This window comes from Dermacentor variabilis, chromosome 3 (assembly GCF_050947875.1).
Source record: "Dermacentor variabilis isolate Ectoservices chromosome 3, ASM5094787v1, whole genome shotgun sequence".
Taxonomy (NCBI): domain Eukaryota; kingdom Metazoa; phylum Arthropoda; class Arachnida; order Ixodida; family Ixodidae; genus Dermacentor; species Dermacentor variabilis.
In genome coordinates, this window is record NC_134570.1 from 201,447,307 (window position 1) to 201,464,839 (window position 17,533).

Here is a 17,533-nt window from a genome sequence, read left to right on the forward strand (position 1 = left end):
CCTGGGTAGAGCCTCATCATTCAAGCCCGGTCCGAACTCAGGCCGAAAAAATGCGGCTCCTGCAGTGTTCTAACGTGACGCCAATCGAGCGAGAAAGGGGAGGCAGTTTTGTTTTTTCGAGCTCGTTCGGCAGGTCGCACACACCACAAAGTCAGCAACGTCGTCTGTTAGGAAATTTGTTTGTAGAATGGGGCACGAACCTTTCCTTATCATGATGAACGTCCGAGGCCAAGCAAAGGCGATCGCAGACGCTACAGCAACAGCCAAAGGGTTCATTGAGCGAGTGCTTTTCGAAGCATTAGCGGTGGCTTACGTGCGAGCAACTGCTCCAGCCGGCTTCGCAGTCAACCGCTTCTGAGTAGCAGCTGTCCGGCTGTGTTCCAAGATGGCCGGCCTGTGCTGCTTGGTTAGAGCGGTACGTCGTTTGCGGGTGGCTCACCTCATCTATGACGTGAGCCATGCTGCTCTATGCGAGCGGCTAGAGCTCTGCGCTGTCTTAGCAGCGTAGCGACGATGTCTGGCTTGGGCTCCCTTGTGCTTGCGTTCCTCTAGCTCAGCAACAGTGAGTACCTTCGTCAGTCGAGGCAACGATGTGACATGTAGATGGAAGAGAATCGAAGCAACCCTATCGTAGACACACCGGCTAAGAAGAGCGGGTTCGCGCAAAAGTTGCAAGAAGGAGTACTTATGACCTGTTCACAGAGGAAAATTTCCCCTCCGCGACATCTGGGACCGGAATATCTACGTTGCCGGGTTTGCTGAGAAACCGATTTTAGTAGCCTCAAAAAAAAGGCAATTAAAACGCGGGATTATGAGATAATGAATGGCAAAGGGGCGGATGTGGTCGTGGTCTCGGAAAGACAGGTGCTCCGACAAGCGCGGGCGGGGCGTCTAACCAATGTTCGTGTATATCAAGGACTGCCGCAAACAGCAGCACAGGTGTTCACGGCAGGTCACTAGGCCGTTTTCGCTAGGGAGCTCAACGAAAACAACGAAGCCCAGGCCGCCAACACAGGTGCCGCGCCCTAGCGCTGATGAACAATTATTCAAAATTTTCTTTTATTGCTGCTGTGCGCCGTCGAAGCACTTCATTATAGATCGTAAATATTGCATCGGTTTACCGATTTCGCAAAAGGCGCAGCCATAGTCATTAATTGGGCAGTGTGGTGCAGACAGATCACTGGAATGGCAGCTATGATGTCTTGAGTTATAGCTGCGTGGTTTTAAGGTAGGTGACATCATAGTAAAAGTCACAGGCTCTGTTTGCAGCATATCTGTATCCCCCGCTCCTACCTGACAAAAATATAATAATGTTATTTTCTACAATACAATGTATACCATATAGATTAGTGCTGTCCAACCACCCTATACTGAATTCATCATAGCTTTCTCTGCCGACGGATAAGGCTAATTTAACGCGATTCCCCAGTTCGTTGGATGGTGGTTTAAGCTAGCTGAGGAAGTGAACAGAATGTCTAGTCATATGTTTTTCATTGTGACCATTTTTAATTTCCAGCTTTCCTGGAGTTAATAATAATCAGTGAATGGTGGCCATATCAGTTTCATTGCTTTTTCTCGCTCTCTCATTCTCGCATGACCACAGCACGGATCCAGATCTTGTCCAAGGCAACAGCTCCTGCGGACGCATTACGGAAGAAGAGTCAGCAGTATCGAGAAAGGTGGGGGCGTGTGCTGCGCTTTTACTTGTGCCATTACCACGAGGATACAACAGCGAACGTCACTTGAGCGCTATTGCACACGAGTGCGTAAACTGAAGATTTTTAAAGACTGGAGGCAGACTCTTAAAAACGGAAAGTAACTTGATAAATGTAATCTTTCATAATTAGGCTTGTTTATATTGTTACGGTGCGAAAAGAGGACAAGGTCGTCGACGGTGAAGACGACGAAGTGGCAACAGCCTCTGTGGATTCTCTTTCTTTTTTAGTATTCTTAACAATGGAAGGCTGATTATAGTATTGATCACTACTTTGTGTCATGTATTCACAGTTTATTTTTCATCTTGGGTTATACATTTATTTTTATTTTTTTGTAATATTTATTAACTAATTTATTTATTTTTTAATCCTTCGTGGCCTATCCCCAATAGTGGGTTCGTGCCGTTAATTGAAACTTCATCATCATCATCATCATCATCATCGGCTGCTGTTTATGTACGCCTTGAAAATACATCTTGTAACTAGTTTTAAACCCGTGAAATCTTGGTGGACGTGCGGGGCAAGCGTCTCCGCCGCGGAGGTCCGCAGCGGACGTCTCCACCAGCCTGGGACCATGCTTCCAATGGCAAGGCATCGTGTCTGCAGCAGCAATGTCAACTACGCGTACTCAGTACGTTGCTCTACATCAGCCGCAAGACCCCGGCAAGTTCACCGGCCTCGATGGTGTTGACGTAGAAGAATGGTTGAAGATGTGTGAGCGCGTCAGCAAGGTGAGCCGCTGGGATCCGACCATAATGCTCGCCAATCTCGTGTTCTACCTCGATGGAACAGCGCGAACGTGGTTTTACACACACGAGGAAGAACTAACCAGCTTCGACATATTCAAAGAAAAGCTGTCCGACGTTTTTGGCAATCCGACTGGTCGACAACTAGCCGCCAAGCAACAACTCGCCACGCGTGCCAAAACTGCTACCGAGTCGTAAGTCTACATTCAGGACGTCCTAGCCCCCGGCCATAAAATCGACATGTCCATGGCAGAGGTGCAGAAAACCGGACACATTATGAAAGACATCGCGGACGACGCATTCAACGTTCTCGTCTTTAGAAAGTTATCGAATGTCGACGCCATCATGAAGGAATGCCACCGTTTCGAGCAGATGAAGAGTCGCCGTATATATACTCAGTTTACATGGCTTCCAAATACTTCAGTGACCTATTCCAGAACCGGTCCTACCGACTAATGTAGCTCGCCACCGCCAATCGAAAAGGTTACCCGAATTGTACGCCGCAAACTCGAAGTAGCGTTTCCAGCCTCGCCTGAACTGACGTCTTGGAACAACACTGCTGAGACGATATCGCTGATCCAGTCCGTAGTTCGCCAGGAAATCGCTAATATGGGTCTTCCGAGCGCCTGCTCCTTGAGTCTCCCTGACACCCGCCCTGCTCCTATGCCTCAGTCCTATCGCAGTCCCCCTCGCAGTGCCTTTTATCTTTACACTACCAGGAATCCATCGGACTGGAGTGTACTTGTCGACAGGCTGATCTGTTTCTGCTGTGGCCGAATGAGTCACATTTCCCGTCACTGCCCGAGCCATTGGCCGTCGCCTCCTCAAAACACCTTCGAAATTCAAGTTCGCCCCGAAGTTCTTCAGCCCGTCGCTTCTACGACGCTTCCGACGGCACTGACTCGACTCGCCGCTATGCCCGCTCGCCCTCGCCTCAACGTGGCCAGCCACGTCCGCCACAGCTTCAGCGCTCACCGTCGCCGACCTACCGAGGACCGTCCCAGCAGGAAAACTAGGCAATGCGGCACCTCGAGGTGGTGCTGCAATGTCGGATTAGCCGCAAAATCCTCCTTTGACGCTGTTTACGACACAAAACCTTCTTGACGTCTAAGATGATGGCACACTCGTCACAGCACTCATAGATAGCGAAGCACAGATATCGAATATGACCAGCCACCTACGCCGCCGTTTAAAGAAAATAGTTACGCCTGCCCTTACTCGATTCGCAAGAATCGCCGACGGTAGCACGGTGACCATGGTGAGAATGTGCACCGCACATGTGAGCATTTCCGGCCGCCATACTGTTGTCCTTTTCACTGTGCTTGACCAATGTTCCCATGACCTCATACTAGGCTTAGACTTCCTCTCCGCCCAACCAGCGCTCATCCATTGTTCCTCAAGTACTGTGCGTCTTGACCTGCCTCTACTGGATGTTCCTCCGACAACACACTAAATTCGCCTAAGACCGACCGTTTTGTTCACAATCCACCACAGGTCTTGACATACATCAAAATGTCCCCTCCTACGCCAGTTCCCGATAGTGATTACATCTCTGCTCCCATAACTGTCATCGTTCTCACCCACAACGTTACTGTCCCGCATACAATACTGAGGGTCACAGAATCGCACGCATCTCCCTGTGGTGAACTTCGGGCTCAATATGCAAATTCTGCCTTCAGATATCACCCTGGCTACAATCACTGCTTTAGAAGTTAGCTGCGTTGAGACTTTTGCCGTCGATGCTCCCTGTGAGGGCTTCCGGCCTGCCAAATGTACTGACAACGACATTAGGAAAATGATAGCCCCGAATCTCACTCCTGCGGAAGCTGAAAAGCTCTGCAATCTACTGCTATCCTAGAAGAATATATTCGACCTCAAAAACCGACCCTTAGGCGAGACGTCACTTGTCAAACATCGTATACATACATGCAATTATCCACCCATCCATCGGCGACCCTACCGAGTTTGAGCTTCGGAGCACCACGTCATCAAAACGGAAGTAGACAAGATGCTAGCGAAATACATCATTGAGCCATCGTCAAGTCGCTGGGCGTCACCTGTCGTCATGGTCAAAAATAAAGAAGGCGCATGGGGATTCTGCGTCGATTGCCGCCACCTCAACCGCAACACGAAGAAGGACGTTTGCCCACTACCTCATATCGATGACGCCCTCGAATGCCTGTACGGGGCACATATTTTTCGCCCATCAACCTGCGGTCAAGATATTGGCAAATTGCGGTTTTGCGAATTTCAAATTTGAAATTGCAAATTTTGGGCTATGCAACGTTCCGGCGACTTTTAAGCGTGGGATCGTCTCATTACTCCAAGGAATTAAGTAGCCAACTTGTCTCTACTTCGTAGAAGATGGTATTGTGTTCTCGCCCTCATTCAGCACATACATTGAACGCCTTTCAGCTGTACTTGCCGTTTTACGCAAGGCCGGTCTACAGCTCAACTCCAAGAAATGTTACATCGGCCACCGTGAGATTACTGTTCTTGGACATGTGTCAATGCGACTGGAATCCGACCGGACCCAGAGAAAATTCGCGTCGTGAAAGAGTTCCCTGTTCCTCAGTCCACAAAAGATGCCCGAAGTTTCGTGGGCCTTTGCTCTTACTATATAGTGGAACTACTATATTAACAAAAGCGAATGTTTGGCCGTTGTGTGGGCAGTAGGTTTTTCCACCATACCACGCCCTCTCACAGATGCCCTGATGAAGTGTGCCGTTTTCATGTGGATCTTCTCAGGCCGCCGTCTTTTCTCGCCTTACCACCATGCTCACCACCCCACCGATTCTAGCACACTTCGCTACTTCAGCCCCTACAGAGGTGCGCACCAATGCAAGTGGCCACCCACGGAATCGGTGCAGCCTTGGTACAAGTTCAGCACGGCTTTGAACGTGTCATCGCGTACGCTAGCCGTCTTTTGTCAGCTGTGGAGTGGAACTACTATATTAACAAAAGCGAATGTTTGGCCGTTGTGTGGGCAGTAGAAATATTGCGCCCTTATTTTTACGGCAGGCCATTTTCTTTGGATGGATGGATGGATGGGATGGGATGGATGGATGGATGGGATGGATGGGATGGATGGATGGATGGATGGATGGATGGATGGATGGATGGATGGATGGATGGATGGATGGATGGATGGATGGATGGATGGATGGATGGATGGATGGATGGATGGATGGATGGATGGATGGATGGATGGATGGATGGATGGATGGATGGATGGATGGATGGATGGATGGATGGATGGATGGATGGATGGATGGATGGATGGATGGATGGATGGATGGATGGATGGATGGATGGATGGATGGATGGATGGATGGATGGATGGATGGATGGATGGATGGATGGATGGATGGATGGATGGATGGATGGATGGATGGATGGATGGATGGATGGATGGATGGATGGATGGATGGATGGATGGATGGATGGATGGATGGATGGATGGATGATGGATGGATGGATGGATGGATGGATGGATGGATGGATGGATGGATGGATGGATGGATGGATGGATGGATGGATGGATGGATGGATGGATGGATGATGGATGGATGGATGGATGGATGGATGGATGGATGGATGGATGGATGGATGGATGGATGGATGGATGGATGGATGGATGGATGGATGATGGATGGATGGATGGATGGATGGATGGATGGATGGATGGATGGATGGATGGATGGATGGATGGATGGATGGATGGATGGATGGATGGATGGATGGATGGATGGATGGATGGATGGATGGATGGATGGATGGATGGATGGATGGATGGATGGATGGATGGATGGATGGATGGATGGATGGATGGATGGATGGATGATGGATGGATGGATGGATGGATGGATGGATGGATGGATGGATGGATGGATGGATGGATGGATGGATGGATGGATGGATGGATGGATGGATGGATGGATGGATGGATGGATGGATGGATGGATGGATGGATGGATGGATGGATGGATGGATGGATGGATGGATGGATGGATGGATGGATGGATGGATGGATGGATGGATGGATGGATGGATGGATGGATGGATGGATGGATGGATGGATGGATGGATGGATGGATGGATGGATGGATGGATGGATGGATGGATGGATGGATGGATGGATGGATGGATGGATGGATGGATGGATGGATGGATGGATGGATGGATGGATGGATGGATGGATGGATGATGGATGGATGGATGGATGGATGGATGGATGGATGGATGGATGGATGGATGGATGGATGGATGGATGGATGGATGATGGATGGATGGATGGATGGATGGATGATGGATGGATGGATGGATGGATGGATGGATGGATGGATGGATGGATGGATGGATGGATGGATGGATGGATGGATGGATGGATGGATGGATGGATGGATGGATGGATGGATGGATGGATGGATGGATGGATGGATGGATGGATGGATGGATGGATGGATGGATGGATGGATGGATGGATGGATGGATGGATGGATGGATGGATGGATGGATGGATGGATGGATGGATGGATGGATGGATGGATGGATGGATGGATGGATGGATGGATGGATGGATGGATGGATGGATGGATGGATGGATGGATGGATGGATGGATGGATGGATGGATGGATGGATGGATGGATGGATGGATGGATGGATGGATGGATGGATGGATGGATGGATGGATGGATGGATGGATGGATGGATGGATGGATGGATGGATGGATGGATGGATGGATGGATGGATGGATGGATGGATGGATGGATGGATGGATGGATGGATGGATGGATGGATGGATGGATGGATGGATGGATGGATGGATGGATGGATGGATGGATGGATGGATGGATGGATGGATGGATGGATGGATGGATGGATGGATGGATGGATGGATGGATGGATGGATGGATGGATGGATGGATGGATGGATGGATGGATGGATGGATGGATGGATGGATGGATGGATGGATGGATGGATGGATGGATGGATGGATGGATGGATGGATGGATGGATGGATGGATGGATGGATGGATGGATGGATGGATGGATGGATGGATGGATGGATGGATGGATGGATGGATGGATGGATGGATGGATGGATGGATGGATGGATGGATGGATGGATGGATGGATGGATGGATGGATGGATGGATGGATGGATGGATGGATGGATGGATGGATGGATGGATGGATGGATGGATGGATGGATGGATGGATGGATGGATGGATGGATGGATGGATGGATGGATGGATGGATGGATGGATGGATGGATGGATGGATGGATGGATGGATGGATGGATGGATGGATGGATGGATGGATGGATGGATGGATGGATGGATGGATGGATGGATGGATGGATGGATGGATGGATGGATGGATGGATGGATGGATGGATGGATGGATGGATGGATGGATGGATGGATGGATGGATGGATGGATGGATGGATGGATGGATGGATGGATGGATGGATGGATGGATGGATGGATGGATGGATGGATGGATGGATGGATGGATGGATGGATGGATGGATGGATGGATGGATGGATGGATGGATGGATGGATGGATGGATGGATGGATGGATGGATGGATGGATGGATGGATGGATGGATGGATGGATGGATGGATGGATGGATGGATGGATGGATGGATGGATGGATGGATGGATGGATGGATGGATGGATGGATGGATGGATGGATGGATGGATGGATGGATGGATGGATGGATGGATGGATGGATGGATGGATGGATGGATGGATGGATGGATGGATGGATGGATGGATGGATGGATGGATGGATGGATGGATGGATGGATGGATGGATGGATGGATGGATGGATGGATGGATGGATGGATGGATGGATGGATGGATGGATGGATGGATGGATGGATGGATGGATGGATGGATGGATGGATGGATGGATGGATGGATGGATGGATGGATGGATGGATGGATGGATGGATGGATGGATGGATGGATGGATGGATGGATGGATGGATGGATGGATGGATGGATGGATGGATGGATGGATGGATGGATGGATGGATGGATGGATGGATGGATGGATGGATGGATGGATGGATGGATGGATGGATGGATGGATGGATGGATGGATGGATGGATGGATGGATGGATGGATGGATGGATGGATGGATGGATGGATGGATGGATGGATGGATGGATGGATGGATGGATGGATGGATGGATGGATGGATGGATGGATGGATGGATGGATGGATGGATGGATGGATGGATGGATGGATGGATGGATGGATGGATGGATGGATGGATGGATGGATGGATGGATGGATGGATGGATGGATGGATGGATGGATGGATGGATGGATGGATGGATGGATGGATGGATGGATGGATGGATGGATGGATGGATGGATGGATGGATGGATGGATGGATGGATGGATGGATGGATGGATGGATGGATGGATGGATGGATGGATGGATGGATGGATGGATGGATGGATGGATGGATGGATGGATGGATGGATGGATGGATGGATGGATGGATGGATGGATGGATGGATGGATGGATGGATGGATGGATGGATGGATGGATGGATGGATGGATGGATGGATGGATGGATGGATGGATGGATGGATGGATGGATGGATGGATGGATGGATGGATGGATGGATGGATGGATGGATGGATGGATGGATGGATGGATGGATGGATGGATGGATGGATGGATGGATGGATGGATGGATGGATGGATGGATGGATGGATGGATGGATGGATGGATGGATGGATGGATGGATGGATGGATGGATGGATGGATGGATGGATGGATGGATGGATGGATGGATGGATGGATGGATGGATGGATGGATGGATGGATGGATGGATGGATGGATGGATGGATGGATGGATGGATGGATGGATGGATGGATGGATGGATGGATGGATGGATGGATGGATGGATGGATGGATGGATGGATGGATGGATGGATGGATGGATGGATGGATGGATGGATGGAGTCCCCTTTGGTACGGGGTGGTGGGTTGGACCACCAAGCTCTTGCTATTATACTGCCTAATGTCCTACCTAGGTTGAAAAAGAAATAGAGATAAAAACCAATATGAACTCTCAGAACCAAATTTTCTGACCACCTCTTGAGAAATTTGCTTTTTTACGTCTCCGTTTTCTGCCGTTTCCCTGCTTCAACCAATCTTCCAATCGCCTCTTAGTAATCTGTAATGCGGACATGTTTATTTTCCCCTGCTCTCGTTGAACCCAAGGGCTTCAAGGAGGCCAGGTGTGCCTAAATCGACCACTGGGCAGTTGTCTTCACATTGTAATAAAACATGCTCCGTCGTTTCCGCAGATTTACCGCAGCAAGCACATGCTTCTTGTTCCTGCTTATATCTCGCTTTATACGTGCGTGTTCTAAGGCATCCTGATCTCGCTTCAAAACTAATGAGCGTCCCTTTGAGTCATCATAAATTGTTTATTTCCTGATTTTGTTTTTTCCTCTTAAGTAGTTACTCATGGCCGGTTTCTTATGCATTGTCGCCACCCATGAGATTATTTCAGCATTTCTGACTTTCCGCTTGACGTTCCTTGTTGCTGTGTTGCCCACCCTACAAGCCGCATACTTGCTGGTAAACTTTCTAGTTCTTTTCCTCCACTATGAATCAATGTTTTTCCTGTACAGATAACTCAGCACTTTTCCAGCTTAGTTACTACCTTCCATATTCCTCAATCGTTCTTCATAAGCAATTTTACTGCGAGCTCCCCTCACTTCAAATATAATCCAGCCCATATCAACCTGCACAGCTTCATTTATAGTCTGGCCGTGAGCACCCAATGCGGAGCGTCCCATTAACCCTTGGTTCTCATCGAGTCCTGATTGTACCCCTGATTTCAAGCACAGAACGGCATTTCCAAAAGTCCTGGAACCATTAGACCTTTCCACATACCTCGGAGCACCTCGCATCTATTGTATCCCCTGATCGCTCTGTGTTCATATGGCTGCATTTCTCTTCCCCTTTACTGTTGTTTTTTCTTCTGTTTTCATATATCTATTGCCTTCGTTTATCCATATACCAAGGTATTTATAATCTCTTGCCCGAGATATTTCCTGGCCCTGTATTGCCACTGTCTGTTCACTGTTTCTATTGAATACCACAACACCTCAATTTTTAACGCTAAATTTCAAACGTAAATTCTTGCCTTCCTGTCCATAGATAATAGCCAGACGATGCAAATCACTTTGCTTGTTAGATAGCAACACAATATCGTCTGCATAAAATAAAGCTGGAAGCTGCTGCTCTACTACTATCCCCACCTGTTTGTATGAGAGAATAAAACCGATATTACTTCCTTCTAGTGCCCTCTCCATCCTCACCATGTACATCATAAACAGCAGTGGGGATAAAGGGCACCCCAGCCTCAGTCCCTTGTTATCAACTTTCTCCTCGCTTCACATTCCTTCCCATTCAGCGCAAACAGTATTTTCTAAGTAAATCTCTTTCAAAAGCTTTAGACAATCATCACCTAAGGCTTCCGCTTCCAAATTATCTTACAACAGGTTGCGGTCTACGTTGTCATGCGCTCGCGTAATGGCTAAGAAGGCCACATACAACGGTCTCCTTTCTACTCATATATAAATACACTGAGTAGGAACAAATAAGTTATCATCCATACACGTACGTGTTCTGAAGCCATTCTGAACTTCTCCCAAAATGCCATTATTCTCTGCTCATGCTTGGAGAGAAATAGAGAAATTTTATTGACAAACGATTTACGTGCAGTGGTCGGAGACCCTTTAGTCCAAGGGCCAGGTGGCCTCGGCCGCCCGCTTGACCTGTCTTATGAAGAACTGTTGTCCCGCCAGGTCTGGGCTAGTTAACTGTGCCTCCCATTGCTCCATTATGTGGTGTGTTTTATCAAACGGGCATGTTTCACAATCCCAAGTAATGTGTTTTAGTGTTGGTATGCCTCCGCACCACGGGCAGTCTGGCCTGTAGCGAGTAGGGAACATGACATCTGTAATTGAAGGTGGGGGAATTCCCCGGTCTGGGAATTTTGCGCCAGCTGGCGGCTTCCTCTTTACTGAGTTGTGGGTGAGGGGGAGGGTATTTTTTTCTGGTTGCACGCTGATGAGCGAGAATCTCCCGGGCATTCGTTGTATTGGGGTCATTACAGTGACTACCTGGGACCGTCCCAGTCGAGTCGGCCCGGTTACTAATACCTCGGGCTAGCGAATCGGCCAGTTCGTTCCCCTCAAGGCCTGTATGACCTGGACATCATAGAATCCGGTGATGATGGGCGAATTTCGTCTTTATTATTCAGTGACATGTGTTGGTCACGTGGCCCCTCAGAAAAAGGCGACATGCTTCTTGTGAGTTTGTTATTATGGTGAAGCTCTTTTGCGTGCGTTCCGCGTGAGCGAGGGCCATTGCCACGGCGAAAGTTTCGGCAGCCGCCGGAGTACCTGACTTGACGGATGCCGTAAATTGTTGCTGTGCTTTCGGGTCGACGATTGCCACTGCGTACCTCCTGTTGTCCTTTTGGGCAGCATTGGCGTTCGAGTGCATGTTCGAATACGCTGCTGCGTCCGTGTATATTGTGTTGGACGTGGGATTACTTTCATACATTGTTCCAATATGTTGCGCGCGTGCTTTTCGCCTTGCTTTACTGTATTCAGGATGCATGTTTTTGGGTATCGGCGCCACTGTTATTCGAGCTCGTGTTGAGGTTGGTAGTGGTAATACGCGTTCGCTGATAAATTGTCAGTGGGGGGAAATACGTGCCCTTGTCAGAAGGACCCGTCCTGTGTGAGTGTAGCTCAAGTGTTCCCTCTGGGAGATTAGTGTGGCTTGTTTTAGTTCTTCGAATGTGTAGTGTACTCCTAAGGCAAGCAGGCGATCTGTGGACGTTCCCTTGGGTAGTCCGAGGGCCGCTTTGTATGCTGATCTTATTATGATGTCGGCCTGCCTTTCCTCCTCGCGACTAAGGAAGTGGTAAGGCAGGCCGTACGTGACTCGGCTTATCACTAGTGCTTGGACGAGCCTCAGCGTGTCGTGTTCTTCCATGCCCACTTTCCTATAAGTTACGCGACGGATCATATGCGCAATGTTATTTTGGCTACTTTGTAGCCGAAGCCCATATTCCGCATCACGTTAACTTCTTGGACTGTGTGTCCTTCCACAACGATGTTCACAGGTTCGTTGGATATCTAGCCCCTCGAGTGTACCCGAATGATCTGCGATTTTTTGGAGGCACATTTGAGGCTACTGCTCCTCGAGAATTTGTCTACTTCCTCGGCCGCTTGTTGTAGTACTTGTTCTTTGTGTACCAGAGAGCCGCTTGCTGTCCACAGCGTTATGTCATCCGTATACAGTGTGTGCGGAGGACACACACTGTATGCGCACTGTATTTGTACTACTCGTTCGTACAGTTTACCCAGGCAGGACGTGAGAGAAATGGGCCTCAGAGCGCCTAATGCCCAGGTAGGCAAGAAGCAGGCTGGAGACAAGGCAGTGGGGGAATATGGCATAGGCACTAGGAATAGCAAGGGAGAGTTATGAGTAGACATTGAAGAAGAGAATAAGATGCGGATAATGAACACCTTCTTCCGCAAGCGGGATAGCCGAAAATGGACGTGGAGGAGCCCGAATGACGAGACCAGAAATGAAATAGGCTTTATTCTCTGCGCTAACCCTGGCATCATACAGGATGTGGACGTGCTCGGCAAAGTGAGCTGAAGTGACCATAGGACGGCAAGAACTCGAATTAGCTTAGACTTGAGGAGGGAACGGAAGAAACTGTTACATAAGAAGCCAATCAATGAGTCAGCGGTAAGAGGAAAAATAGAGGAATTTCGTAACAAGCTACAGAACAGGTATTAGGCCTTAACACAGGAAGAGGACCTTAGTGTTGAAGGCATGAACGACAATCTTATGTGTACCATTAAGGAGTCTGCAAGAGAAGTTGTTGGAAACTCCGTTAGACAGGATACCAGTAGTAAACTATCGCAGGAGACCAAAGATCTGATAAAGAAAGGCCAATGTATGAAAGCCTCTAACCCTACAGCTAGAACAGAACTGCTGAACTTTCCAAGTTAATCAACAAGCGTAAGACAGCTGACACAACGAATAATATGGATAGAATTGAACATTCTCTCAGGAACGGATGATGCCTAAAAGCAGTAAAGAACAATCTGGGAATAGGCAAGAATCAGATGTATGCGTTAAGGCACAAAGCCGGCAATATCGTTACTAATATGGATGAGATAGTTCAGGTGGCTAAGGAGTTCTATAGAGATTTATACAGTACCAGTGGCAACCATGACGATAATGGAAGAGAGAATAGTCTAGAGGATTTTGAAATCCCACAAGTAACGCCGGAAGAAGTAAAGAATGCCTTGGCAGCTGTGCAAAGCGGGAAGGCGGCTGGGGAGGATCGTGGTAACCGCAGATATGTTGAAGGATGGTGGGAAGATTGTACTATAAAAACTGGCCACCCTGTATACGCAATGCCTCATGGCTTCGAGCGTACCGGAATCTTGAAAAACGCTAACATAATCCTAATCCATAAGAAAGGGGACGCTAAAAACTTGAAAAATTATAGAGCGATCAGCTTACTGTCCGTTGCTACAAAGTATTTAAAAGGTAATTGCTAATAGGATCAGGAACACCTTAGACATCGGTCAACTAAAGGACTAGGCAGGATTTCGCAACGGCTAGTCAAGAATAGACCATATTCACACTATCAATCAGGTGTTTGAGAAATGTGCGGATTATAACCAACCCTTGTATATAGCTTTCATTGATTACGAGAAAGCGTTTGATTCAGTCGAAACCTCAGCAGTCATGGAGGCATTGCGGAATCAGGGTGTAGACGAGCCGTATGAAAAAATACTGAAAGATATCTATAGCGGCTCAACAGCCGCCGTACTCCCCCATAAAGAACGCAACAAAATCCCAATAAAGAAAGGCGTCAGGCAGCGAGATACGATCTCTCCAATGCTATTCACAGCGTGTAGTGTTCAGATACCTGCATTGGGAAGAATTGGGGACAAGAGTCAATGGAGAATAGCTTAGCAACTTGCGATTCGCTGATGATATTGCCTTGCTTAGCAACTCAGGGGACCAACTGCAATGCATGCTCACAGACCTGGAGAGGCAAAGCCGAAGGGTGGGTCCAAAAATTAATCTGCAGAAAACTAAAGTAATGTTTAACAGTCTTGGAAAAGAACGGCAGTTTACGATACGTAGCGAAGTAGTGGAAGTGGTAAGGGAATACATCTATTTTAGAAAGGTAGTGACTGCGGATCCGGATCATGAGACTGAAATAATCAGAAAAATAAGAATTGGCTGGGGTGCATTTCGCAGGCATTCTCAGATCATGAACAGCAGGTTGCCATTATCCCTCAAGAGAAAAGTATATGACAGCTGTGTCTTACCAGTACTGACCTACGGGGAGAAACCTGGAGGCTTACCAAAAGGGTTCTACTTAAATTGAGGACGACGCAACGAGCTATGAAAAGAAGAGTGATAGCTATAACGTTAAGGGATAAGAAAAGAGCAGATTGGGTCAGGGAACAAACGCGAGTTGATGAGATCTTAGTTGAAATCAGGAAAGAGAAATGGGCATGGGCAGGACATGAGGAGGGAAGATAACCGATGGTCATTAAGGGATACGAAATGGATTCCAAGGGAAGGGAAGCGTTGCAGCGGGCGGCAGAAAGTTAGGTGGGCGGTTGAGATTAAGAAATTGGCAGGAACAACATGGCCACAATTACTGAATGACCGGGGTAGTCGGAAAAGTATGGGAGAGGCTTTCGCCCTGCAGTGGGCGTAACCAGGCTGCCTCTGCTGCTGCTGCTGATGATGATGATGATGCTACCCGGTTCCACATCACCTGACGTCGTACACGCCTCTCAGTCTTAGTGTTTTGACGCCTTAAGCCTTACCGACGGCCCGTCTGAAGCACCGGCTTAGTTCTTTTTCTGCCGGGGGTTGTGTTAAGGTGGGAACGAGGATAGGGTTGCGGACGCTGAAAATGACGAAGTGGCAAGAGCCTATCGGGTGTGGGGACGCGGCATTGTCCGTCGAGCTAAGCGGTAACACTTAGTGACTTGGCCGTAACTGGCCACTCGATCCTTGATTTCAAACCACCACACGGAACGGTCACTCTCTGGGGCGCGGAGGGTAAGCGCTCGCTCCGCCGAATGTGCCGCCTCGTTGTGGTTCGGTGAGGATGCATTCGCTGGCGTTCGCCGGGACCACTAGATACGGACGGAGCTGCCGCGGTTTTGGAGCTGGAGCGTGCCGAGGATGGCGGCCGCCAGCGCGCATAGTCGCCCCTTGCGAAAGTTGCGCACCGCGTTCCTCGAGTCGCTGAGCACGGTGCGACACTCGGCCTCGGAGATCGCGGGAGTGATGGCATTCTCCTCGGCGTCTGTGGTGTCAGTGCACCGCACGATCGCTGCCGTTTTCGTGGTGCCGGTAGCCGCCGCAACGACCACTGCCGCGAAACCTTGCCGGTTGTATTCCGCTGCGTCGAAGTACCATGCGTGCGGGTCTTGGGGCTGTTGTTCGGTGAGGGCCTTCGCCCGCACCTGCCGCCGTTCTTTGTTGTACTCGGGTTGCATGTTCTTCGGAATGGCGTCAACGTCGATGTGGGCCTACGCTTCCTTGTTGATCTCGCACGGTTTCCTGCTGGGAGTTTAGTGATTGTAGCCCAGGGACGTCAGTATACTGCGGCCCATCTTGATGGCAGAGAGGCGGTCCATTTGCGCAGCGAGCTGCGCCTCGGCCATTTCTTCTAGGGTGTTAATAATATTTGGGGCTTTACGTGCCAAAAGCACTTTCTGATTATGAGGCACGCCGTAGTGGAGGACTCCGGAAATTTTGACCACCTGGGGTTCTTTAACGTGCACCTAAATCTAAGCACACCGGTGTTTTCGCATTTCGCCCCCACCGAAATGCGGCCGCCGTGGCCGGGATTCGATGCCGCGACCTCATGCTCAGCAGCCCAACACCATAGCCACTGAGAAACCACGGCGGGTGTCTTCTAGGGTGTTATGGACGCCAAGTTGCAGCAGCCGAGTCGTACTCGTGGTCTCCATTAAGCTTAGCGCAGTCTTATAAGCCCGTCTGATCAGCGTGTTGATCTTGGTCCTGTCAGTGACCTGCTATTTGAGGTAGGCCGTAACGTAGGCGATGTGACTGATTATAAAGGATTGGACAAGGCGCACGAGACATTCTTAACGAATGTGCGCCCGTCGTGTCGAGACGCGGTGTAGGAACCGGGTGGCGTCCATTGCTTTGGTGGTTAGTTTGTTGGTCGTCTTGTCGTTGCGGCCGCCCGTGTTTAGCAGCAGGCCCAGGATCCTGATCTTGGGAACTTCGGGGATGCGTTGCCCCGGTGCAGTCCCGATCTTGATGTGATCGCACTCCCGAGGGGTAGCGCGTTTCCGCCCCGGTCGTAACAGTGTGAGGACGAACAGCTCGGTTTTCGAGGGCGAGCACATTAGGCACGGTAACGTCAAGGTGCTGCTCGATGGTGGTAAGCGCTGCATGCAGCTGTTGCTCGATGCTGGCGTCGGTGCCGCCTGCCGCTCACAGGGTAATGCCGTCGGCGTAAATCGTACGCTACACGCCGGTCTCCGCTACTTCCCTCGCTACTCCGATCATGACGAGGTTGAAGATCAACGGCAGGATGACCGAACCCTGCGGGGTACCCGTGCTGCCGAACTTGCGTTCGGGGATTTTGAGGTCTCCGGCCTGCAGTTACACCGTGCGGTTGGTCAAGGTGTCTTGGATGCAATCGTAGCTCGTTAGCCCCATGTTGAGTATTTATACTTGGAATAATACGGGTGAGTATTTCACTTTGTCGAATGCGCTTTGTAAATCGAGCGCCAGAATTACTTTGCTGTCTTGTGTCTTGTTGACGATGATTTCTTGTTGGAGTTGTAGCATGGCATCTTCTATGCTGAGTCTGTGCCGGAAGCTGATCATCGTGTCTGGATAGAGGCCTTCCTTCTCCAGGTAATCCTGCTACCGATTAGACACCCCGTGCTCCAGCACC

General features: G+C 49.3%; 1 protein-coding gene across 1 annotated transcript in view; it reads left to right on the forward strand.

Annotated features, from left to right (window-relative positions):
• The first annotated feature begins 1,607 nt into the window (after positions 1–1,607).
• The window catches only part of LOC142576593 (ATP-binding cassette sub-family C member 3-like), a 117,943-nt gene continuing 102,017 nt past the window's right edge, over positions 1,608–17,533 (forward strand). Inside the window, exon 1 of the mRNA XM_075686788.1 lies at positions 1,608–1,679. The gene's annotated coding sequence lies outside the window, so the exon portion shown is untranslated. The remainder of the gene's footprint in view (positions 1,680–17,533) is intronic.